Source organism: Petromyzon marinus, chromosome 43 (assembly GCF_048934315.1).
Source record: "Petromyzon marinus isolate PM22_M1 ecotype Great Lakes invasive population chromosome 43, UKy_Petmar_22M1.pri1.0, whole genome shotgun sequence".
In the NCBI taxonomy this organism is placed as follows: Eukaryota; Metazoa; Chordata; class Hyperoartia; order Petromyzontiformes; family Petromyzontidae; genus Petromyzon; species Petromyzon marinus.
In genome coordinates, this window is record NC_133709.1 from 13657148 (window position 1) to 13684022 (window position 26875).

Here is a 26875-nt window from a genome sequence, read left to right on the forward strand (position 1 = left end):
ACACCTGCCTTTAAAGGAGACACTGCTGCTCGCACAAGACAATATCTTTCCAGTAAGCTGGTCTGGGGGACGGTTGTAAGTGCAGGTTAAAGTGAAGGGGAGAGAAGGTGACTTACCGAATATAGAAGAGCATGTAGGCCTGCTCGTTCATAACAGCCTTGGTGTCGACGTGCCGCACGATGGAGTCGTTCATACAGCACCATTGTCCATCGCTGATCTGCGCACAGTCACAGCACGGCTACACTTGGTTACAATGCTTACACAACTGCACCCAACCTCCTCCGTTCATTAATAACAACACACGATACACTCTAGACAACAAGTTCGTAAAGAGCATCACCCCATCGTCAGAGTTGCAGAAGGTGCTACGGTTGCTATGATGGTGCTGAAGTTACAGAACGGTCTGCCTGACCATGTCACTGCATCAATGGCCTTGGACCAATTTTATCAGAATCAGAATCATTATTTGTGCTGAAAGAATTCGATGATCTACGAAGCTCTTTCCAACAGATGTCCAGTAGGGGCGGGTCAGAAAGTTACAACAACAACAAACAATACAACACCGATTGGAGTGCAAAGTGTAGGAATGCTAAGGAAGTCACTAAATACAAATAAATAAAGTATATATACTGTAAGTAGAAGTTGCATAAGTACATCAAGACGCAGGAACAGACGCAAGACTTCTATTTATTCTTCCCTATTGGACATTTGTAACATGGGTGCATTGCAGATGTGCGTTGTTATTGTTTGATGGTAACAAATGGAATTACCTTATTGTAGCAATAATAATGACCCCTGTTGGAGTCGGCTCCCTTGTGCACCAGCACCGAGTACAGGGAGTAGATTGCGGGCTCGCCCTGAGATGTCGAGGTGAAGGGTTGCATGTCCAGGTGCTCCGGGTAGGTGATGTTCTACAGGCAGCGCACAGAGACAAACGTTAGAAGAGGAAACGGCAGGGGTGGTGGGGTGGGCAGCAGAGATGGGCACCATCTAAGTTACACGTCAACGTGATGACGTGATGTCTCGCTCATTTGAGCGTTGAAGACGGTGCTCATCTCCTGTTTATAGCCCTGAGCAAGTGGTGGAAATTCTACAGTCATATGACGGGGGGCAAGTCTTTCCGTAGCACTTATTCCAACATGGAGAGGCATTTTCTCCAGCGTTGAACTGACAAGGGCTTTAATAAAATAAATTAATTAGAGGGATGTGGAGGGAAAGAATCGTTACCCGGTTGATCTTGACGCCGTAGAGGTTGTACCGCTTGATGGAGACGGTGAGGACGTTGGGCAGGCGGTGGAGAGCCATCGTCTTCGTCGCTTCCCCCTTGCAACAGCACCTGCACGACAACAACGCCAGCCATCGCACGTGTTCTCCAACTTTTAAACAATAAGTCTACTCACTTTTTGTTGTTCGTTATTTTTTATTCATTTCTTAACGTAAAAATTGTTACTTATTTACGTTATATATTGGACGTTATTTTTTATGTATTACTTATATTTTTATTACTATCTTTTATTAGAATTTGGTTCAATCATCAGACTTTTGAAGCTACAAATGATTCCAGGATGTCACCACACGATGCCCACTCACATTCTGCAGGTGTATTCGTCCAGTGTCTCCTTGTTAAAAAACTCCTCAAACGCCTCCACAAGATCTGATTAGTTCTGTTGGCCGACAGAGTGAAAGGCAAATGAGGACTCTAAGAAGCATTCCATGAACATCTGCAGAATTATATTGTGATGGCAATTCAGAAAACCCGCATTTCGTATGAAATCGTACAACCGCAAAAAAAGAGATCACGCTACTGGCAGTGTGTTTGGATGTTAAGTGGCTGATTCATGTATGTGTGTGTGTTATGTATGTTGATCACAGCAGGGGGCACAGGTGGTGCATCGGCCAGTCATCTCAGTCAACCCATGGTCTGTCCCGTGACCTGCCAGCGGGCGTTCGACACTTCACGTGGCCTTAAAAGGCACTCAGGCTGGCACAAGCACCGTGGTGACGTCACCGCCACTTAGTGGCGAATGGCGGTTGTTGTTCATGTATGTGATGTATGTACATTTAACTTATTCCGCACCGTACGTACATGTATAACTGTTAAGCGATGGCTTTGTCATTGCTTACATTAATATGGAGTGCAATGTCCAGGCACGTGTCATAGGTGTCGGAGTGGTTGCAGCACTGCATGCACTCCACTGCAAAACACAAGCACACATTAGGAAGGGACGTCACATGTTACTTAGTCAAACTAAATGCACGCTTCCCACTGACATAGGTAATTGGTACTTTTCACCAACTGGTAAAAGGTTTTTCTGTGTGGCACGTGCGTGAGAGTGTGTAAACGCTGCAACGCGAGCGCGTCTACACTGTGATGATGCGCTTGCTGCTCGCGGTTAACAAGTTTGTAGAGGAGTGCGCACAACTCACCACGTGATCGAAGGTAACCCCCGAAGATCTGGTAAATGAGGGTGGTAGCCTCCGTGTATCTGTCCAGCCTGCCACGTCACAGAGAACGACACCACACGGTGGTTACAGCGGCAGTAACAGTAACACCTTTACCGGATGCACACGCGTGTGTGAGAGTTACACCATTGCCCGAGCTGTCGATTCACTATTTCCCTTCAGCACTGCAACGCGTGCTCTGTAGCAACCAAACGTGGTAGCGTCTGCACAGGGCAGCCACCTTCACGGCACAGCCACAGAGCTGGGGGCAAGATGGCAGCCGACACGCGGTGCTGTGGCCCGGCAGTTTTGTAATGCCCAGCGTGCCACGTGCCGCCCGTCAACACGAGCAATGATGTCAAGGGGCCACCGACGTCGAGACATCGACCCCCCGGTATTTATCGGCAACGTGAAATGCTCAAATAAAAGACGGCCCACGTCAGGGCCAATGTGAAAGAACCGTGGTGCCAGCAGGGCCGGTCCTCTGCATCTCCCAGGTGTTCACACAAAAGTGTGAGTAGCTTCTCACAGACGTCGAAGGACAATCGTGCAGAAAACCAAGAGGGAGCCGTGAGGTGCCGAACTGCAGAACGACTGCCGCAAGTTGACTGGCGCGCAGTACTCACTCGCTGTGGCCATGGAGGCATGAGGCTTGCATGGCATCTACCACGTATCGCAAAAACTCGTGGGCATCTTCCTGTCTCCCAATGCGCAGGTGTTTGGCGATGCCTGCAGAGAAATTGACATGGGGACAAAGTGACAGGTACAGGATCTGATGACATCCTTCAAGAGCTCCCCAACATGTCAAAAGGAGCAGTGCAAAGGACTTGGAACACAGATGGCGAAAGATCGCGGGGATAACTTATCCTCCGAGTGCAAGTTTGAACGTAGTTGTGGGACTCACGCGTGATGTTTTTAGTGATGACCTTGGGTGTCAGCACTCTCTTTGAGTTGTTGAACGTGCTGACAATGTGACGCTCCATGACGCACATCAGGCAAAAGTCGCTCTGTTGGCCTGCAAACGAGGGCACAATACAAAAAACGATAAGAGTACAAAGTATTGGTAAGGTAAACAAATCACTTTAAAAAAATCTACAATTAAAACTAAACTTTTTTTTTTATCTTACGAGATAAAGCCCACTGAGCTATTAGTTTCTTCAGAAGCGACCTGAACCACAAAGATAGCTCAACGAAGTGGCTTATCAAGTGTGAAATTCATAGCAGCCAAATTAACCGTGACAATAACCTAGCCCATGGGTAAACGAGAGTGCCAGGGGGTACTTACAGGTGCTGCAGTGCTCTTGCAGCAGCAGGTAGTTGGCGAGCGGCGGCGTGTAGGCGAGGCACTGCAGCGTGGCGTTGAGGAAGCAGGTGTTCCCCAGGTTGCGCAGGCCGGCACCCTTGCCCACGTCGTTCTCCCACCTGAGGCTCAGCCGCTCCGGCGCAAACAGCGAAAGCCGTGCCGCCGGAATGCCGTCGTCCTCCTCTGCACAAAGGGAACGGTGGTGGCGGAAGCCGGCGTCATCGCAGAGCGCTGCACTGCCGATGGGGCTGGCGTGGATATTCAGTGGCCCCAGCCAGCACCCGTACTGCTCCTCTTAACCAGAAATATTTTTCTCCACATTTCAGTGTAAGGCTAAAGTTCACGACAAATGTGATGCGCCTGTCACGTTGACCGATAGGTGTTTTGAGCTCTCCGTGTTACTCGTGAACGGCAACAGCAATGGCTCCAAAGCGGCCCTTGCGTTGGTGGCTGCCACCCTAACGAGAGGTAACGAGGTCGCGTGATCGCACGCTCACCTTGGGGTGCAGGCAGCACAGACACGCCGATGTTCTTTGTGGCTGGCAACGGGGAGGGTTCCGGCCGGCCATGGGGAAGGCAGCTGGGTTGGGTGCAGAGCCACTCGTCGGCCGCCACCAGCACCTCGTCTGACGAGGTGGGGGCCAAGACCGTGAGGTCTTTACCGGACGAAGTGCCCTCTGCTCCGCACGCCACAGTGGTGGTTGGGTCCTGCCACAGCAACGCAATCAACACATCCACAATTACTCCTCCCATCTGGACTGGGATCTCAACACACGTGGGACTGTTTTATCACCAAAAGAAATACAATTTTAGTCCATGAACCGATGGGCAATCAAATGTCTCAGAAGTCAATATATACAGTGTGTTTAAAGGAACCCCAATCTCACTTTAACTCCTAAAATACTCTATGATGAACGGCCATTGACAAAAGATGAACGAGTTCAATTTGTTGTTATGCATGCTACAGAGAAGGCAGCTGTAGTTTCAAAGAATTCCTAAATGCATTTCAGAAGAGAAATCGTGCATTCATGTTAATCAAATTCATTTTTAACATTTGTTAAAATTAAACGAAATAACCCTCCGTTATTTGTTCAAATAAACACAATAACCCGATGTGTCCTGATATTTCGGCCACCCTCTTACAAACGACGTCATGATGTGATGTGCCCTGAATAAAGCCCCTTGCCTGAAACGTCGATTTTATATCTTTCATCATACAGTATATATTTAATACACATAATTATACAGGTTGGCCCAAAAGTTAAGACAGGGTTATTTCATTTATATTAACCCTCACATAACGTTTTCATTATTTATTTTTAAAGTCAACTTTATATTTATACTTTTAATGATCTTTGCCGAACGCCTGACACACACTGCGGGTAACGCTGGCTTAGCTACGTGGATTCCCATGCAATTCTTTTGATTTTCACGAAAGGCTTAGATTAAAAATGTAACTAATTATTAGTTTGTTGTTACCACAACGATACATTTTCTCCAAAAATATACCAGCGCCTCTTATGATAAGAGCCACGTCTGCCCTCTGTTTTTGTATTTTATCTTTGCGTTTTGTGCACCATTATTAGTGAGTAATAATAAATAACCCATTCAGTTAATTTGTGCATGATAATATTAATTTTTTAAACGTCGAATAGAAATAAAGAAGCAGAATCCGCTTTTAATTTGAACTCAGTGCAGTTTCACTTTGATGGCTTTTGCTCGCACTTACGGTGAACATTTGTGACAATTGGTGAACACCGACATCTCCCCTTGCGATCAATAATGAACAGTCACTATTTTTTAATTCACATCAAATCAGAATCCAGTAAGTTATTGTAACTAAACAGGGGCGGACACCCGTCCATGTAGGCGAACGAGGCGATCGCCTGGGGCGCCAACAATTCGAGGAAATAAATATACAAATAAAATAACGACGATGTCATTTTGATTCCCGTACAACGTACAGAGGGTCTATGAATTATAATTCATTTCTCAACATTCCTGAGAATGTATTGGTTGGACAGACGGACGGACAGACAAACCGAATAATTTTGCCTCTGTTTAAAAAAATACGCTTAATTAAACATTAAATGTAAAATCGTGGCAAAATGTTTCCCAGTTTACCAGAAACCTCAGCCTGGATCTGCCCTTGGGGTTTGGGGGTGGCGGCGACCATTGCGAGGTTGGCCGAGGGCGCTGCCAGTTGCTGGCAGCAGCTGGTCTAGGGCCACCCCTCTCACTGAGTTCAAATTCATTTTGGTAAAAGCGACTTTCTGCTCACGTTTTGAGCGAAAATTGGTGAACACACCGACGCGTCCTTCCGGTTTATAAAAAGTTAATTTTTTAGTATTCACATCAATAGGGAATCCAGTAAGTCAATACTTAGAACGAAATCATTCCTACAACATTTAGTTTACTTTCTTCCCGACAGAAAGGAAACTCAAACAGCTGCTACAACGATGAAGGTGATTTACAATTGTCATTCTTTATTTACAGGTTTGTTATATATTACTCTCAGAAGAGAAAATTACATTCGGTATGTCACATTCCGTAACTTTAGTTCATTCAGATGAAGCCAGAAGAGTCGCAGACGAAAGAAGACGTCGATTAAACGGAGGAAGACGGCAGAGATGGCGTCATCGACAAAGTCACGACACACTGGATCGTTTACGCAGTGAAAATACCCGTCACGTGACGGGCAATTACGCAACTTTTATACGTTATTATTAATTTCTATTTTGCTTTTTCAGGTGACATTTTTTCAAAAATGGAAAGGTAATTGACCAAAGACGAACGAGTTCGATTGTCATTTGTATGTGTGGTGGGTAATTGTTGGGCGTAATACGCCGCCATCACTTTGGTTGAGCAGGTACTTCCAGTCAGGGGGCAATAGCGAGTACGGCCTGTGCTAAGCAGGACTCGTGGGTCAGGCATCCCGGGGGGGGGGACGGTTGTGAACCGGAGGGGGACACCCCAGGTCCCCGGGTGGGGGGCTGGGGAGGATTGCGCAACAATCCAGGTCCCTCGAGAAGGTTCCAGATGGTGGGCGTGACCAGGGGCGGGGTGACCCTGGGAGCCCCATAAAAGCCAGACCCCAGTGCGGCTGAGGCAGTTCGCCTCAAGCCGAAGACCCAGAAGCCCACCTGAAGATTGGACCCTGGACCCCAAGCCCCGCCGTCCTTATAAGGGCCGGGGCTCAGTGAGGCCAGTGATCAATAGGCTAGGACCCTGAGGATCCCCCGACCAGACGCCCTTCTCAGGGCCGGGTCTGTGTGGGCCAGCGGTCGAGACCCGAGGACCTTGGCTGGCTCGGGTCAGCCTCCCCTAGGTCCCGCTAGCCGGAGGGCTAAGGAGTGGTTAGCCCCAGTAGTTAGGGCACGTTAGCCCGGAGGCCGTACCTCCTTAGGTGGTGGGTAGAAGGGGCCATTACCCCTCCGTGTTAGGGACCTAGTGTTACTGTTATTGTTGTCATAAATAAATACGTGTTGCCTCCTACGAAGACTCAGTCTCCATACAAACCCACTACATATGCAAAAGAAGGCAGCTGTGATTTATTTTTTTAAAGGCCTAAATTAATTTGAAGAAATAATAAATTCGTCCATCGTGCATTAATGTAAATAGATGTAAGTTTTAACGTTTATTAAACAAATCAAATAAAGCTCTGTTATCTGTTGAAATAAACATGATAGCTCTATGTGGCATGACTTGTGGGCCACGCTTTATAGGCGACGTTATGAAGAGCCAACTGTGATGTGCTCTGAGGAAGGGGCATTGACTGAAACGTCGTTTTTCTATATTTAATAATAATGTATATATGTATTGCACGTTATTATCAGAGTCAGAATATTTATACTGGAGGAATCCGATGAGCTATAAAGCTATTTTTCACATGTCCAATTGGCACGGGTCAGAAGGTTACAACAACGAACAACACAAACACATAATAGGAGTGCAATTTAACTTAATACTGAAATTACACCGTTCTCATTATTCTTAAAGTAACTATTATCATTATTAATATCGATAACAAATCCTGTGACTTGTTCAAATAAATACGATACCTGTGTCCTAACTTTTGGGCAACCTTCTATAGGCGACGTTATGAAAATGGAAAAAACTGATGTACTCTGCAGAAGGGACATTGCCTGAAACGTCGCCTATCATTTTCCTGTAACAATTCCCCCACCCCCGTGCACTCCTAGAGTTGTGATTGGCTGAGCGGCGCCAGCAGGCCCCGCCCGCCACCCGGGGCTCCTCCCCCTCACCTGAGGATCCGCCCTCAAACGCGGCCCCGCCGCCGCCTGCGCGGCTCCCGTCAGCTCCGGCACGGCGACCCGCGCCGTGCCTCGGGCTTCATCCGGGGAGGGGGTCCCGGGCACAGCCCCGCGGGATCCCTCGGGGGGGTCGCCAACTGCAACAACAAGGAGGAGGACTTCGATCACATTTTACACTACGGATAAACACACGGCTCTACATTTCCCACTGAAGATAAACATGGCACTGGATTCAGTGGCCCCATCCAGCACCCGTGCTACTACTCTTAACCAGACATTTTGCCCCACATTGAAGTGTAAGACTCAAGTTAGTGACAAATGTGATGCGCCTGTCACGTGGGCCGCTGGGTGTTTTGAGCTCCCCATGTTACTCATGAAGGACAACAGCAGTGGCTCCAACGCGGCCCTTGCGTTGGTGGCTGCCACCCTAACGAGAGGTCACGAGGTCACGTGGTCGCACGCTCACCTTGGGGTGCAGGCAGCACAGACACGCCGATGTTCTCGCGTGCTGTGGCTGTCACCGGGGAGGGTTCAGGCCGGCCATGGGGAAGGCAGCTGGGTTGGGTGCAATGCCTCTCGTCGGCCGCCACCGGCACCTCGTCGGACGAGGTGGGGGCCAAGACCGTGAGGTCGTTACCGGACGAGGTGCCCTCCGCTCCAGCTGCCACAGTCGTGGTTGGGTCCTGCCACAGCAACGCAGTCAACACATCCACAATTACTCCTCCCATCCGGACTGGGATCCCAACACACGTGGGACTGTTTTATCTCCAAAATGAATTAAATTTAGTCTATGAACCGATAATCGATCTGCATAATATCTCTCAGAAATATATATAGACAGTATTGATTTTTAGAGGAACCCCAAACTCACAAAATATTCTAAGAAGGGGCCATTGACTAAAGACGAACGAGTTCATTTCGTTGTTATGCATGCAGAAAAAGGTAGCTGTAATTTAAAAAAAGGTGCTAAATGCATTTCAAAAAGAGTCATGGATATCAGTTTTAACATTTGTTAAAATTAAACTAATAACCCTTTGTGATTACTTAAGAAACATACAATAACTTTGCGTGTCCTGACTTTTGGGCCACCCTCTGTAGTCCACGTTATGAAAGGGTCTAACAACTGTTGACGTGCTCTGCACAAGGAACATTGCCCGAAACGTCGCCGATCATGATCCAATAACAATTTCCCCACACCCGTGGATTCCCAGCGTTGTGAATTGCGCCAGCGGGCCCCGCCCACCACCCGGGGCTCCTCCCCCTCACCTGAGGCTCCGCCCTGAGACGCGGCCCCGCCGCCGCCTGCGCGGCTCCCGTCAGCTCCGGCACGGCGACCCGCGCCGTGCCTCGGGCTTCATCCGGGGAGGGGGTCCCGGGCACAGCCCCGCGGGACCCCTCGGGGGGGTCGCCAACTGCAAGAAGAAAGAGGAGCACGTCGATCACATTTTACACTACGGATAAATACACGGCTCTACATTTCCCACTGTAGACAGACATGGGCCTGTCTATCGCTTCTGAAGAACTCAATAGCTCAGTGGGCTTCACCTGGTTGAATAAAAAAAAGAGTAGTTTATTTAGTTTACGGGATTTTCTTACCTTTCTTATACCTTTCTCGTGTCGGTATTGGTGTAACTTTCTGAACCCGTCTCTACTGGACATTTGTTTAAAAGAGATTCATAGCTCATCGGATTTATCCACGACGAATAAAGTTTATGATCTTGAATTGATGAGTGACGGTTGGTAACTCACGGGGGGTCCATTGCCCCCCCCCCCCGTGAGTGACGGTTGGTCACTCACGGGGGGTCCACTACCCCGTGAGTGATGGTGCTCAACGCGACCGCTTAACCCCGACACGAATCACGACCTAAAATGACCACTTGGCCGAACCCAACCACACACACGCAGAGCGATCTTTAGAAGTTGCTGTTAGTTGCTGGCCGCTCGGCGTTTCGGGCCTCTTGAGTGACTATTTATCATGATATTGGTTATTTAAAGCGACCAATCACGCAATTAAACCATACGGGTGGTGCTACTGCGTCGGCAGTGGTGAACAGGTTGGACCAGAACACAACCACTCGGCACTCTCCGTGTCGATAGCGACACTGCGGCCTCCATAGGTGCAGGTGGACGTGGGTCATGGCCCGACTTCAACAGCCCCATCTATTGTATTTGTTTCCCTTCGCAGCGGTGCTGTTGACGTGGTGTAGATTTATTATCACGGCGTCTTCTGACCAAATATGGACGAATAAACACATTCACGATCGTGTTCCCTCATCTCTCTATATATAAGAGGGAAATTTGTGAATGTGTCTGTTCGAAATGTTTAATATACTTCCCAACATGCAACAAACTAAAAATTTGGCATGTGGGTAGTTTCCAGATTGTACACAATACAATACTTTACCGCCTGTCTCATATGTGTTGTGAGTGTGTGCGTGTGCAGGGAAAAAATCCACATTTTTGAGGTAAAAATCTGGATAATTTCCCTTTAAAAGTCCGACGCTCACCTTGGAGAAGCTCTCCTGGCATAATCGGTCGATGGGATTCTCAGCTTGTTGAAAGTGTCGCCGCTGTTCACGTTAAAGAGAGCAGGGACGACGCAGAATCACACAAACACGTCTGGTCTTCTCGCCGTGCTGGAGTTCTGTGACCGTTACGGGCCTCACGTGACCATTGTGTCACCTTGACAACGACCACGATCATCATCTTGGCGACATTCAAACTCGGCACGTGGTCCCTCGTCATCGTTACGACGTTGGAGACGCGAGAGGCACGTGGGGGGCACGAGGGGGGAGGGGCTCGTGGGGGCACGAGGGGGGAGGGGCTAGTGCCACCCCCCCCCCCCCCCCGTGAGTGACGGTTGGTCACTCACGGGGGGTCCACTACCCCGTGAGTGACGGTTGGTCAACGCGACCGCTTAACCCCGACACGAATCACGACCTACAATGACCACTTGGCCGAACCCAACCACACACACGCAGAGGGATCTTGAGCAGTGCTCTGAGTTGTTGGCCGCTCGGCGTTTTGGGCCTCTCCGCTCAGCAGCTGCGACCCAAATCGACGTGGATCGGGGGCTCAGGGGACGCGTGGCGAGGTTGGAACGAGAGGCCTCGAGAGTGAAGAAGAAGCGAGGGGAGAGCGAGGCGAGCTTGGGGTGAGACTCTGAGCGGCAGAAGGCGAAGAAGACGTGGAGTGGGGAACACGTGCAGGGTGAGGACATCAGCATCATTCACTTAATCATCATCATTCACATGATCATCATCCACATCATCATCAGCATCATCATCGTCCACATCTACATCATCATCATCATCATCCACATCATCATCATCAGCATCATCATCGTCCACATCTACATCATCATCCACATCTTCATCAACATGCACATCATCATCGTCCATACCATCATCCACATCTACATCATCCACATCATGATTATCATCAACATCATCAGCCACGTCATCCACAACATTATCCACATCATCCTCATCGTCCACATCATTTTCATACACATCATCTGCATTCACATCATCATCAACATCCACATCATCCACATCATCATCGACATCATCGTCTACATCATCATCTTCATCCACATCATCTACATCATCATCATCATTCACATCTTCATATTCTTGGTTATTTCGGTAAAGTCACGAAGATTATGAATAAGAATAAAATGACAATAAATTAAAATTAAATTTTAAAAATAAAAATTCTCAATTGAAAATAATAAAAGCAAAAAACCCACGACGTTTCCATGACAACACAAGTGGTCTTCATCGCTTCATTTCCTGATGAAGACGGCTTGTGTTGCGATCGAAACGTCGTGGGTTTTGTGCTTTAATTATTTTCTATTTATTTGTACTTTTTATTTTAGGGGTAGGCCCTCATCCAGCAGTTGATTCATCCACGCGTGGCCGGCGTGACGAGGTATGGTCACACAGCCACACCCACACGGTGCGTGAGAGGCGTTCATCCAGCAGTGGATTGAACAAGCCGCGTAGATGGCAATGTATGGGGTGCGTCATGAGGTGTCCGTGTGTGCACCTGTGTGTGTGTGTGTTGGTGTTTGATTGACGTTTCTCTCAAAGCTGATGTTGCAACAATCTTCCTGCTGAATATTTGACAATCTGGTCATACGGGATTCGGTTTATCCCAATCGTACGGTGTTGTCTGTACGATACCCGTTGAATCAAAGTAGAGTACAAAGTATGTGGCCGCTGTGAATGTCCACACGATGATAAGCCACGTGGGTGAGCTCTCATTTGTGATGGCCAAAGTCGCTTCCGACAAAAGAGCTACGCAGCTCAGAGCGCCTTACCTGGCGGAATAAAAAATAGTTTAATAAGTTGAGTGTGATGACGCAGCAGCAGCTGCTGCAGGCGCAGCCCTGCAATTGCTTGCTCGCTCCACTGTGGACGCACCGGCCTCCACCTACAGCGAGCTCTCTAGAGTCTCACCTCTCGAGGGATGTCTTTGTCCGGCTCTCCCACCACGGACACACCGACTTCGAAGAGGCGGCGGTACCCACACTTTACCCCACCGCGCCTTGGCGCACTGCTGGGTGGACAGAGGCGGCCGGGGGGAGGAGGGAGAGTTAATAGATGTGGCCCCATCGTCTCAACTGTCAGCGAGTACCTCTGATTATTATTATTCTTATTACTATTCCCACGGTGGTCAATAGTATCTCTGTATCCTGTAATGCTGCTCTCTGTGTGTGTGGGGAGCGATAGTGTAGCGGTTAGCGCGCTGCGCTATGAACCTGGCGACCCGGGTTCGATTCCCGCTCACGGCCAACACCAGTGACGATTATCTGAACCGGTCCCGGGCCTCCCCTAGGTCGACTCAGCCTCAAATGAGTACCTGGTGCGGTGTGTAAACATTGCCACTAGGGAGACAAAGGCGGTCGGGCGTGGTGCTGGCCACCCACCCCCTCGTGTACCGTTCCGGCCTTCATAGGTGCTCGCTAACAGCACTTGCCCCTACAGTCTGTTAAGGCTATATGGGGGATCTTTGTCTGTTGTGTCAAGTGCAAGGTTGGCAGAAGTGTGTAACTCTGTGCAGTGTGCTCCAATGTGCATTCACGTGTGCATTGGAGAAGCTTCGCCCCTTGTGAATGCGTGTCGGTGTTTCTGTCTCCTGGAAGATTAGATGTTATCTGAGAATCAAGCAGCACTCGAGTATTTGTTAGTGACATTTTATAGACGATACATTTTATTTCAAACCACTGTTTACTTCAACGGCTTCAATATTATTTAATTATTATTATTATGATGATTAAAATATAAAAGTCTTCATACACTTTCCGGCAGTAACACAGGAGGTGTTGAGATGCACAAACACCAAATAGGCACCCCGACTGCAAGGCATCGAGTCTGCATTGACCTCACGTCGTGCTCGTGGTCAAGCATCCAAACCGACGTGCTCTGATGATGCACGCCTTGTCCCTGAAACGACATTGGCCTCCAGCAGAGACGTCCTCCGTCATGGCCTTGACCCACCCACAAGTTGTCAGGCCAGAGAACAACGACACGAGGAGGCGAACGGCAGCACAGAGGCGATGCAAACACCAATCCGTGAATGTGCGGCTAATGGAGACTCGATGCCTTGCAATCGGTGAGTCCATTTTGGGCGTCTTAACACCTCCTGCGTTATTGCCGGAAAGGGTAAAACGCCTCTCTTCTGTCTACATCGCCATGTCGATACCGGCAACACAACTGGTGCCGTGGATGTGTAGCTCGTGATGTATATACAGTAGTGTGTGTGCGGGGAGACAGATATGAAAGAGACAGTGCCACTTGATCTGTTTCTATTCGATAACCTCCTACCACTGTGAGACAGGCGAGGCGTTCACTTCCGTGGGGTGCCACGGGGTGGCGAGATGTTAACTTCCTCGCCTGGTATACAGGAGGTCGTGGGTTCGGTTCCGATGCTGACGCCTGCTGCTGTATATTTGGAGTTTGCGGTGTCTCTCTCCCCGTGGTCGCGTGGATTTGTCTCCAGGTCCTCCGCGTTTTCCCTCCACATTTAAACAACACGCGTCTAGAGTATTTGTGTCTGCCATACATGTCTCCGTGACGAGCCACTTCGTTGAGCTATCATTTGTGATAGCCAGGTCGCTGCTGAGAAAAATCTACATCACTCAGTGGGGCCTTACCTGGTAATATAAAATATAAATATTTTAGTTTGGAATGTCAAGCAGCACTGCTTCGCATTGCGCTGCATGCGATTGCACTGGCAATGATCTCTCTACAGACACAGGACTCACGAGGTGGCTTTGAAGTCACGTCAGCTCATTTCCCCTCGAGCAAGAGACGACAGTGGTGGACTGTACGGTCCATAGCTTGAGTCGCGCTGTGGCTGGTCTTGAATGTGCCTCTATCTCTGCGAGTCTCTTATGGGTCTCTACGAGTCTCTATGTATCACAACGTGTGTGTGGGTTTACTCTACGGTCCTTAGCTTGAGTTGCATGGCCACAGTCGCACTGCTGCTGCTGCATGTTGCAGCTCGTCTCTAATTTTCCATTCGTTAAAACGTGCGCATCGTTCCGTTGATGTTCTGGTGCGGTTCATAGTGACAGCGGTGTATTTGTAGAGAATTGTCCATGCCAGGAGGTGTGCGGTGGTTGATGCTTGGGTCTCGAACGAGGCGTTCATTACGGACGTCCGCGCTGTTCCACCATTCGCCGGCGATCTTCCAGATCTGTGCGAGAGCCACAGCCCCGATGGATCCGAGGTTCATCCACGTACTCGATAACGGAGATTTCTCAACCCCTTTCGTTCCAACGGGACACTTTCGAGCCCGCTCGATCTTCACGGCGCACCGAACGAAAGAGTCGGTCCTGCTAATGAGCACAACTTTGCGGCGGCACACCGCTCGAGATGCCACGAGGAGGTTGGGGCAGCTCAGAGGTCCTAGTGCCGAGCCGGCGCCACTGACACCCTGGGTTGGAGTGAGGGCTGCAACCACTACCTGTCATTAAACCGGGTTCATCTTTTTTGGTTCTTTCGGTAAAGTCACGTAGAATGAGAATAAAATAATAAATTCATAATCTAAAATAACACAATAAAATTCTCACGACGTTTTGGCTACAACACAAGCGGCCTTCTTCAGGTGAAAGGAACAGACCCGTCGGGACGACAGAGCTTTAATGAACGTTGTTAAGATTCGTAGCGTCTTTTTAAGCGGGTTTAGAGAAGTGAGGCACCTTGACAAAGAGGTTTACATATAAAACAGGAGAATTTAGCATTGAAATAACTGAGTGATTAGCTTGTGACTGGTCATAGAAATAGCTATGTTAAAGTCAAAGCCTACACATCCACAGAGGCAACTAGTACAAATCAAACAGGAGAATTTAGCATTGAAATAACTGAGTGATTAGCTTGTGACTGGTCACAGAAATGGCTATGTTAAAGTCAAAGCATACACATTCACAGAGGCACCTAGTATAAATCAAACAAGAGAATTTAGCATTGAAATAACTGAGGGATTAGCTTGTGACTGGTCATAGAAATAGCTATGTTAAAGTCAAAGCCTACACATCTGCAGAGGCACCTAGTACATGGACGCCAAAGGGGCTGCAACAACTCGACTATCATATAGTAAAACGATGTGAAAAAACCTAAGTCTAAATCACATCAATATAATAAATGTACTCAATATATTCTTCAATAAGCTGAGCTATTAACAGTAACTGGGTATACACTACACTATATAATGAATACCATATAGTAAACCAATAAAAACTAAAATATAAACTACCTCAATGTTATCAATAAACTCTATACATTCTCCAATCAGCTAAGCTACCAACAATAAGTCGTTATATATGACAATGCTATATGGCGAAAAAATGGGTGGATTCTTACCCTCAACTTCAGCACCACGGATAGCTACGAGCCCCGTTCAGACGGACGAGTTCATCCATGGTCGGAACGGAGGAGGGGGAGAGAGACAGCTGCGAGGCGCTGTTATACTCCATGTTGTAAACCATACCATTAACCGTGGTGTGAGAGGTATTAAGAGTCAATGCCAGCAAAAGAGCTGCGGTCTGAAGGTCATCGTAAAATACAATTAATTAAGAACCGAAATGGTTTAAAACATCTTTCCAATGGTTACTAAGCCAGAATCCATCTTCTCGGTTGAAATTGTCTCTGTGCTTGTATATGTGAATGGCCTCATGAACGAATCTCTCATGGTAGCCGGTTGGTTTGCAAAGAACCTCCGTCTTGGAGAAGTCAATGTCATGTGTAACCACTGTGTTATTTTATTTTATTATTTTATTCTCATTCTACGTGACTTTACCGAAAGAACCAAAGAAGATGAATACTTGCAGTCACGAAAGCTTTAAATCGAAATTGAACCGGGTTCTCGAGTTTAACGAGTGGATGGCTTTGGCCCAGCTAACAATGACTTTACCCATGAAATGTGTGTATACATATTAGAATCAGAATTTCACTTCATTCGGATAAATTCCACTGAAACATGCGATAAACGCCAATGTCATTACGAGGGCCCTTAGACAGGATAGAGCTGTGGATGAAGGAGAGAGTTGTAGATGAAGAGGAGAGAGTTGTGTGTGAAGGAAGGAGCTGTGTGTGACAGGGAAGGTGGAAACAATTGACTGGAACCCTTCCCTGTCTCCGCGTGTTGGCGAGGGGAGCGTTGGCTACACCGTGCAGAAGTCTCCGATGTTGCCCTCCTGTAATGGGGGATCAGCCGTCAACATTCGTGTGTCCCCCTCTTGAAAGCCTTTTTGGGAATGTGTATTGCTAGTTTTCTTCCATGCAAGGGAGTTGCGAGGTCATATTCGTCTACGTCAGGGGTCGGGCAAACCTGCGGCGCTTTAAGCGACCGCTTCGTGACGTTATTTATTAAGGACCCACCGTCTCGTATTCACGTGGCATGGTGGCTCTTGAAATTTAGAGAGATATTTTTCAATATAATATTGAAAAATTGCCCGTGAATTCAGAATTGGTTCCACGACTCGTGACGGCCAAACAGCAGCGTGCTGCCACGCCTGGGAATGACCATCAAGGAGGAGTGAGCAACAGGAGCCTTGCGATGCGACAGTGTCAGCCACCACCACGACGACAGACTCTGCGGGACGCGTGTGTACTTTTTATTCGAAAAAGATTAAGTACAAAACACAGATGAGAGAACACGCCGGTTTTGGAAGGGCATCTCCATAATCATCTCGATGGTCATCTCCATAATCATCTCCATGATCATCTCCACGATCATCTCGATGGTCATCTCGATGGTCATCTCCATGATCATCTCGATGGTCATCTCCATGTTCATCTCCATAATCATCTCGATGGTCATCGCCATGGTCATCTCAATAGTCATCTCCATGATCATATCGAAGATAATCTCGATGGTCATCTCCATAATCATCTCCACGTTCATCTCGATGGTCATCTCAATGGTAATCTCCATGATCATTTCCACGATCATCTCGATGGTCATCTCCATGATCATCTCGATGGTCATCTCCATGGTCATCTCCATGATCATATCGATGATCATCTCCATGGTCATCTCCATGATCATTTCCATCGTCATTTCCATGATTATCTCGATGGTGATCTCCATCATCATCATCATCATCTCGATGATGATCTCCATGATCTCAGAATGGAATTGTAGTCCCGTGCATCTTCAAAATTAGCGGCCGGTGTACATCCCTTATGTTTTTCTTCCAATAACTGAAAAATAAAGAGATCGTTTAAATCATCATCGACGTTACTTGTGATCTATATCTCGTGATCGCCTTTTCCAATATACAGGAGCATCCGAGCGTAATTGTGTTAGAGAGTACAATATTTTAAATACACGATGCGTAGCCGAGTTGACCCCGACACTGAAGGAAAGTTGTGAACATCGATCGGAGGCCGCGCGGCCCCTTTTAAGAACATGCACGAGTTTTGTGAACTTTAAACACAACCACCCCCACCCCACCCCTTACCCCTCCCCTGTACCGTCAAACGAACACAAAAAAACCGCGTCAAAGACACCCACGAACGAACGAACAAACGGCGAGTGTACAAGTGAGTGTACAAGTGAGTGAGTGTACAAGTGAGTGAGTGTACAAGTGAGTGAGTGTACAAGTGAGTGAGCGTGGAGGCGAGTGTTCAGGCGGGAGTGCAGGTGAGTGTACAGGTGAGCGTGCAGGTGAGTGTACATGTGAGTGAGTGTCACAGGTGAGTGTCACAGGTGAGTGTACAGGTGAGTGTACAGGTGAGCGTGCAGGTGACTGTACATGTGAGTGAGTGTCACAGGTGAGTGTCACAGGTGAGTGTACAGGTGGGTGTACAGGTGAGTGAGTGTACAGGTGAGTGTCACAGGTGAGTGTACAGGTGAGTGTACAGGTGAGTGTCACAGGTGAGTGTACATGTGAGTGAGTGTCACAGGTGAGTATACAGGTGAGTGTACAGGTGAGTGAGTGTACAGGTGAGTGTACAGGTGAGCGTGCGGGCGAGCACCTGGAACGCATCATTGGCGCACTTGCGGCACGGGTTGTGCTGGCAGGGCAGGATGACCACGGGCTTGGAGGACATCTCCAGGCAGAGGGGGCATTCGCCACTAAGTGGCGGTGACGTCCCCACGGCGTTTGTGCCAGGCTAGGTGCACTCTTAGCCCACGCGAAGTGTCGAATGCTCGCTGACAGGAGGTCACGGGACAGAACCCTGCAGGTGCCATGGGTTGACGGACTCGAAATGGCTGGCAGACGCCACCAGCTGTGCCAACTCGCCGCATTTTAGCCGCCCGCCTCTCCGCTCGTTGTTGTGAGCGTCGCTCCTTTGCCCCTCCGTCGTCGTTGTTGCTGGAGGGCGACTGCCTCCAACTGCCCGGGAACGTCCCTCACGAGCCTGCTCCTCCTCCACAGACGCCGATCTTGACACTGCCGGTACCGCTCATCGGCAAGTCCACTCGGCTCCACATCCTCCAACCATTTACCTTTGTAGACCCGCAATGATGCCGTGCCGTGTTGGTAGTCCACTGCTGGATGAAGGCTTCGGGTCGCCACGGTGGCTAGGAGATGTTAACTACCTCGCCCGGTGTGCAGGAGGTCGTGGGTTCGATCCCGACCCCGACGCCTGCTGCTGCTGCTGTATATTTGGAGTCTGCGGTGTCTCTCTCCCCGGGGTCGCGTGAATTTTTGCTCCGGGTGCTGCGGTGTTTCCATTCCACATTGAGAATCGACGTGTTTCGAATATTTGGCCGCTCTAGATGTCCACACGATAAGCCACTTTGTTGAGCTATCATCTGTGGCCAGGTCGCTTCTTATAAAAGCGCTATGTAGCTCAGTGGCACTTAGGTGGTGAAAATAAATAAAATAGTAAAAATAATAACACCACCACTCCACGCACACAGAACATCTGTCGTGATCCTGACTGCAGTGCTCATCTCGATATGGTCGATGAATGTGAATTACGTGACGGCCGCTACGTTCAAAGGTTTCGTCACCTTTGGGTGGCATCAGTTGCTGCTCTGGCCCATCGGGAAATACAACAATGCCTTGATGGAGGCTCCATTGAAGATGCGTGCGACCCTCTCAACTGGCCGTCTGACCCGAATGTTCGGTCCAACCCGAGCTGAATATCGAGTGGAACTGTGTGACCCTGGGGCTATTAGCTACAAAGCAACACTTTATTTTTTACTGCCCACGGTCAATCCACTGCTGGATGAAGGCCTTCCCACCATTGTGGTTCTTTGACCATATCCCACCACGGGTGCTCGATGCTGGTCGGTGAAGGTAGCGGGCAACCAGCCCTGACATCGCTCGCCAGTCGTGTCGTTGTTAGCCCTGGACAGGAATTGAACTCGCGTGGAGCCGGTTCGTAGCGTGGCGCGCTACCCATCTGCGCCACTTCTCGTCACCCTCTTTGGCTGTTTACTCAACGACCCCAACATCCGTCAATGATGACCGATTCCATTCATAAAGTGCGCTCTTGCCGCCGTGTGCGCTGAGTAGTACTCAGTATTAAACACGCGTTGACTACTCTATACAGCAGGGGTGTCCAAACTTTTTTTCCCGATGGCCACATACAGAAAAATATACGAAGGATTGGGCCTCTCACTAGACGTGAGGTATACTGCCTCACTTCTCATGCACTAATATTGTCAAAATCAATCAAATGCAGGTAAATTACGTTTGATTATTGAACATGTTTGAAGAAAAAAAGCCTCCATCATAGCTCTTCATTAGTAGATTTTAATTTTATTTTTTACAAAAAGGTTGGCAGGTCATTCTCTCAGTGACAGCCTCAGATTGGTTCTTAGGGTGCTGATCCCCCTTCATTGTCCATATGACGGGAGAGACAAGAAGAGAAATAGGGGATGTGGATATTTCAAGCTTATTACACAAATAAATTATTGGGCTTGTTAACACATCAACTAACGTTTGTTAAAAAAATTGTCATCAACTTTAATTGACTGAATTTATTAAGTAATTGGGCTTATTAACAAATGAAAACGGCGTGTATATTTTTAACTCACCTGTAATGGGAAGAATGTTACGCTCAGTGGGAGCAGTGATGCTGCGCTTTGGTGTGAAGGATAGCTGGCAGGTCAGGAGTAAGTTTGGTGGTTGAGATGCGAAGGACGTCACGGAGATGGCTGTCGATCGTTCTGGTTCTCAGCCTGCTTTTGTTCAGCGTTAACAGAGAGAATGTCTGCTCACATATGTATGTTGAGCCGAACAGACTCATCATTCGTTTTGCATGGCGTCTCATAAGAGGAAATTTGGCCTTTTCCAAACTCCGGTAGAAGTCAGGTAGGGAGAGAAGCTGACGCTGATTCTTCAGAGAATCATCACACTGAATTTCGATCAGTTCTAATTGCAGACTCTCCTCCACTTCTTTCGCATCCATTGAAAACGGAGCCGCAAACAGTGTGATTTCCTTCTCAATGACAGAAAAATCTTGGAAGCGCTGACTGAATTCTGTCATGAGAGATGTGATCACAGACACATATTCTCCCATTTTTGCAGAGAGCTTGGCATTTGGAAATGCGCATTGATTTCGGTCAGCGTGGGGAAGTGCGCTACATTGAAGTTGCGCAGTTGTGACTCGAAGAGACGGAGCTTCGCACGGAATGCTTTCATGTGCACATACAGCTGTGGTACCAGCTGCTCTTTGCCTTGTAGTCTCTTGTTATATGGTTAATATAAATTGTCTTATGGTTGTTGTTGGCTTGCACCACTTTGATTTTTTCACACAGCGTATTAATACGTTTTTTTTGTGTGGAATATTTGCTGGTTTATTCCTGGATATTTCTGTTATGCGTTGTCGCTTTAAGATGTTCTGTGTTCAAATTTTGTTTGTTGCGGTTGCACCCGACTTAAGAGCCGCATGGCTCACAGGGCTATACCTAATAAATGAAACTTGAAACTTGTTCGGGGTGTTGAGATGATCAGTGAGATCAACTAAAAAAGCCAGGCCTGCCAACCATAAAGGGTCACTGATCTCATGGAGACGTCTGCCCTTTTCTTTCAAAAACTTGTCGATATTTGATCTCAGGGAATAAAACCACTGCAGCACGGAGCCGCGACTGAGCCAGCGCACTTGAGAATGGTAGAGTAGGTCCCCGTGTTCAGCATCGACATCAGAGAGGAACGCTTGCAATTCTCTGTGGTAAAGCCCTCGGGCCGTAATTTTTTTTGACATTTTTCACAACTGTGTTCATCACATCGCCAAGCTGGATTATCTTGGCACAGAGGGCTTCTTGCTAGATGATACAGTGCATTTTAACAGCCTCACCTCTGCTCTCCTGCACCTTGGCACTCACCATAGAAGCCATTCCTTTGCGCTCGCCTGTCATTGCTGGAGCCCCATCCGTTGTAATTCCACACAGCTTGTCCCATTTAAGTCCAGCCTGGTTAATTGAATCTGACACAGCTTCAAAACATGTCCTTCCCAGTTGTTGTCCCCTTTAGACTCCGAAGATCAAGCAGTTCCTCCGTAATGCAAAAATTATCATCAACTCCCCGCAAAAAAATTAACAGCCGTGCAGTGTCCGTGGCATCTGTGCTCTCATCACATGCAATCGAGTAAAAATCGAAAGCACAAGCTTTATCTGACACTTGCTGTTTTAAGTTAGCCGACAAGTCTTCAATTCGCCGCACAACCTTATTTCTGGACATACTAACATCGTTGAAATCCTGCATTTTCTCCAGGCACATTCCCACGACTTTAGTGAGGCACTGTTTGATGAAGTCACCATCTGAGAAAGGTTTCCCGTGTAGGGCAATGAGTTGAGCTACTTCATTGCTGGCTATTGTTGCATTTTCTTGAGCTTTGTTAGCACGGAAAAAAACCCTGCTGCTGCGTTAGCAGGCTAGCTTGCCATTTGCTTTACCTTCTCTCTCCGCTCGGCGCCAGTGTAGGACGTGAAGGTCTGATGTTTCGTTTCATAATGCCGTCGTACATTGTACTCTTTCATCACGGCAACACTCATTACAAATCAAACAAACACACTTCCCCTTGGTTTCTATGAAAAAAAAAACACATTTTTCCACCGAGTCTGAAATTTTCTGTACTCGCTTGCAATCTTGCGTCTCTTCAGTTCCGGCATTTCTGGTGACCCTGAGCAAATGTTTTCTTCGATTGCTTGCTTTGTGGAGACGCTGCCTTGTTCAAGACAATGGCGCCATCTATTGTTTAAATTAAGAAGTGCAATACAGTGGGCCATAGTCCATTATATTTTTAACCTTTGATACGGGCCAATTAAAAATGGATGGCGCAGTTGGCCCGCGGGCCGTAGTTTGGACACCCCTGCTATACAGGGTGGGATAGAGATCTCTACTCAACCCTGCAGGGTGACCCCTCTCATAGTGAAGGCGTTCACACTCGAGCTACGGTTGCCCTGTGCCAGTAGTTGCATCATTAACTGCGCGAAATCATTATCAAACCATTACTTTAAAAATGCAGAATTTGCCATTAAGCTACTTTTCTTGGATTTAGCAGAATTCCAAAATAGCTCTCTCAATAGCTGTAGCCATTACATATTTGCGTTGTTAAAATGCATAACTCATAAAACGATAATTAAATGACCCCTTAGTGTAGGACGATCATTGAATGTTGAACTTTAAAACTCTGCAATGTTAATTTAATGCTGAGGGTGTTGACAAGAAAAGTAACGGATGTGTGGGGTTGAAATTGTCAACTCGTGTCCGCACTGCATCGTGCGGCGGGTTTCTGACAGCAGCAGCATCGCCACGACGCTCTCATTGCCGCTTGGTGAATATCTGTGGCGGGTTCCTTTTCGTTTTTTATTCATTGAATGAGGACGTCACCCTCCCTGCACGTGGCCACCCACTTGTGTTGTTTGTGTGCCTTCAGGTGTCACTGCAGAGCTATTGCAGAGGGATGCTGCGACTATACTTGCGTGGGGCTCAGCATAGACGGCGGCCCTCTGTCAATCCACAGCGGAGGTAAGAGCCCCCCACTCTGTGTCAGTAAATGGGGGGGGGTGTTTGATCATACTTCACCACGCTGGTCAGTATGAGTTGGTGTGAAGGTGAGGCAGCCCAGAGATTTGTTCAGATGTCACTCAGCACCGACGTTAGCCGTGGCCGGGAATCGAACTTAGCTGGCAGTGGTCAGTGTGCGCTAACGGCCGGGCCACCGCTTCACGGGTGAACGGGTTGATTAGGTGAGACGATGGCGTTGCGTTTCATATCAGTGGCTACTCCTCCACGTGGCTGGGCGATTGAGTAACCACACCCACAGCAGTGTCCCAGTGTACCGGCACCCCCGCAGTGCTGGAGTCAACATTCTCTGGGCCCTGTTTTTCTTCACACGCCGCCCTGGATTTGAGCCCAGCAAGAAGCGTGTCCCCACCGAACGCGTTACGGTCAAATGTTGTAAGCGGCAGGTAAATCTAACTTTATATTTGACGACCTCCTCTTCCAAGCCGTTCTGGCCAGTGTGGAGGAGTAGGCCAATGACCCTCACAGGGGCTGTCTGGAGCTCCCGCTCGTGGAGGCCCCATTTGCCGGCAGTGGCGTGAACAACCGCAGGGGCTGTACCATTACCTTTTATCCACTTTTTATATTCAACATTTAATTAGGTCAGCAACGTGGTCTTGACCTCTGGCCCACAAACATTTCTGAGAAATACAACAAGTGCACGTGTATACAAGTGTACTTCTGTGGCAACGCTGTCGTGGTCGGTGCTGTGAGGGAGAGGGCCAATTCCAATTGGCCCTTTCCCCTTATGGCGTCTGTGACCTTCACAGCGGCTGAATGGGGGCTCTGGACGGGTGCGAGGGGCTGGTAACCCCTCCACCTTCAATTAACTACCACTAAACTAGAACCGAAAAATGTAATTAGACATACACACGCATTCACACACACAAACACGTACACACCCATCAAGACACAGACATACAAAGATCCCCCGTATAGCCAAAATAGGCTGTTTGGGCAAGTGCTGCTAGCGAGCACACGCACATACATACACACATACATACACAAACACGCGTAAACAAACACACATACACACACACACTGCGATGGCAAAGTAAGAAATGTAAGCGAGACCAGTTTTGTCACGACAAGTATATATTGATGTCAAGTGCAAATACACAACGAGGTAGACAAAATCTCTGGAAAACATTAATCTCGCTTTCCCTTCCCACACTTTGAGCTGCTTTTGTACAAATGATAAAAACCCCGAGGAGACCGAAGTGTCACCGATCTACATTCACGAGTTCAGAAACCGCTGTTTCTGGAGGCATCATGGAAGATGGAAATAAATTGCTTGGCGAAGTTCATCATTTATCGTACGTTTCACGTGGTAACGGCTTGGCGCTATGGTTAGCGTGTCCATTGAAATGTGCACGCCCCGTACGTAAAAAAGTAACAGATATGTAGTTTCAAAAATGCCGACGTATTCACAGTTCGATAAATAAATAAATACTTTGCAACAGCGGTGGCTTTTTAAATCCCCGACACAACGCGAAATAAAAGTCCCCCATTTTTAATTAACGGAGACAAGAACCGTACAGGAATACCTTGCACGACCTCACTGAGACCGCACTCCGGCCTCGCGTTGCGGAGGACACAACCTCTATCTTCATTTGTAATGAGACAGTTAATTTTACTGTCACCATCACAATAACGTTCCTGGTGCCATCTCTCTTTACGATTGGCCAGGGAATAAACGGCAACCCCAAGCCATAATGGGTTGGTGCCGCCTGCATGGATCTTGGCTCCTGTTTCCCAGAATGGCTGGCGTGATTTTAAGCGCTTTCGTGCTGGGTTTTTCAAGTCTTCGTGGATTAAAACTTGATTTGAAGCTTTCATGACTGCAGGAATTGCTCTTTGGTTCTTTTGGTAAAGTCACGTACAAAGAAAATAAATTAAATAATAGAGTACGACGTTTCGATTGCAACACAAGCAGGGGCTGGTGGTGAAGCCGGCGATGAGTACATTTTGGGGAGCGGGCGACGCCATGGTGACCCGCTGCCTGGTGCCTTCGTAAAATGTCTCTCAAAATTATTTTGAATTTGAGCGGAAGCAAAAGGTTAGACACGCGATCATGGATTTTAAGCACCGACTTCTATTGGTGGGGCGAGTGCCAGTTGTTGCACCGGTGGTGGCTGCTGTGCGACCAGAGTGGCGGTGGCTGTGGTGGGACTGGTGGCGGTGGCTGCTGTTGGACTGGCTGTTGTTGGACTGGCTGCTGTTGGACTGGCTGCTGTTGGACTGGCTGCTGTGGGACACGCGGTGGCAGCAGCTGCTGTGGTGCTGACGGCGGCTTCTTCGAGAGTGGCGGCGGTGGTGGTGGTGGCTGCTGCAGGACCGGCGGTGGTTGCTGGTGGAATGGCAGCGGCTGCTGTGAGATCGGGGTGGTGGTGGCTGCTCTGGGACTAGCGGCAGCGGCTGTTGCATGCCTGCCGTTGCCGGTAGCTGCTGCTGCTGCTGTTCCTGCCGTGGCCCTTGCAGTTGCTCCGGCAGTTGTTCCCGTTGGGGCGGTTCGACGTCTTGGGTTTCTGGAGTTAAAGAAGATGATGGCGCTAAAGTCCAAACCGCTCGACATTGGGTGAATGAAACAAAACCGGTCTGAAGTATAAACAAGAAGATCGCTGTACTTCACCATTCCCTTAATATAAATCGATGCGCTGTCAGGGTGTACATTCTCCCTGGGCAGTTCCACGCACACGGGGCGACGTTTCAAATCCATCCTTTACCTTGCGCGCCGGTGAGGAGAGCTGCCGTACAGAGACAGGGTCCGGGGTCTCCCTTCGCCGAGTGGGGCCGCTTGAGGCACAAGCGGGACGTCGCCTTGACGTGCTCCAGCGGGCAGTAGCTGTCCGCTGGCGGCGCGTTCAATTCTGGGGACCTGCATGCACGCACCAACGCGTCGCAAACCGCCTTTAAAGGAGACACTGCTGCTCGCACAAGACAATATCTTTCCAGTGAGCTGGTCTGGGGGACGGTTGTAAGTGCAGGTTAAAGTGAAGGGGAGAGAAGGCGACTTACCGAATATAGAAGAGCATGTAGGCCTGCTCGTTCATAACAGCCTTGGTGTCCACGTGCCGCACGTTGGAGTCGTTCATACAGCACCATTGTCCATCGCTGATCTGCGCACAGTCACAGCACGGCTACACTTGGTTACAATGTTTACACAACTGCACCCAACCTCCTCCGTTCATTAATAACAAGACACGATACACTCTAGACAACAAGTTCGTAAAGAGCATCACCTCATCGTCAGAGCTGCAGAAGGTGCTACGGTTGCTATGATGGTGCTGAAGTTACAGAACGGTCTGCCTGACCATGTCACTGCATCGCTGGCCTTGGACCAATTTCATCGGAATCAGAATAATTATTTGTGCTGAA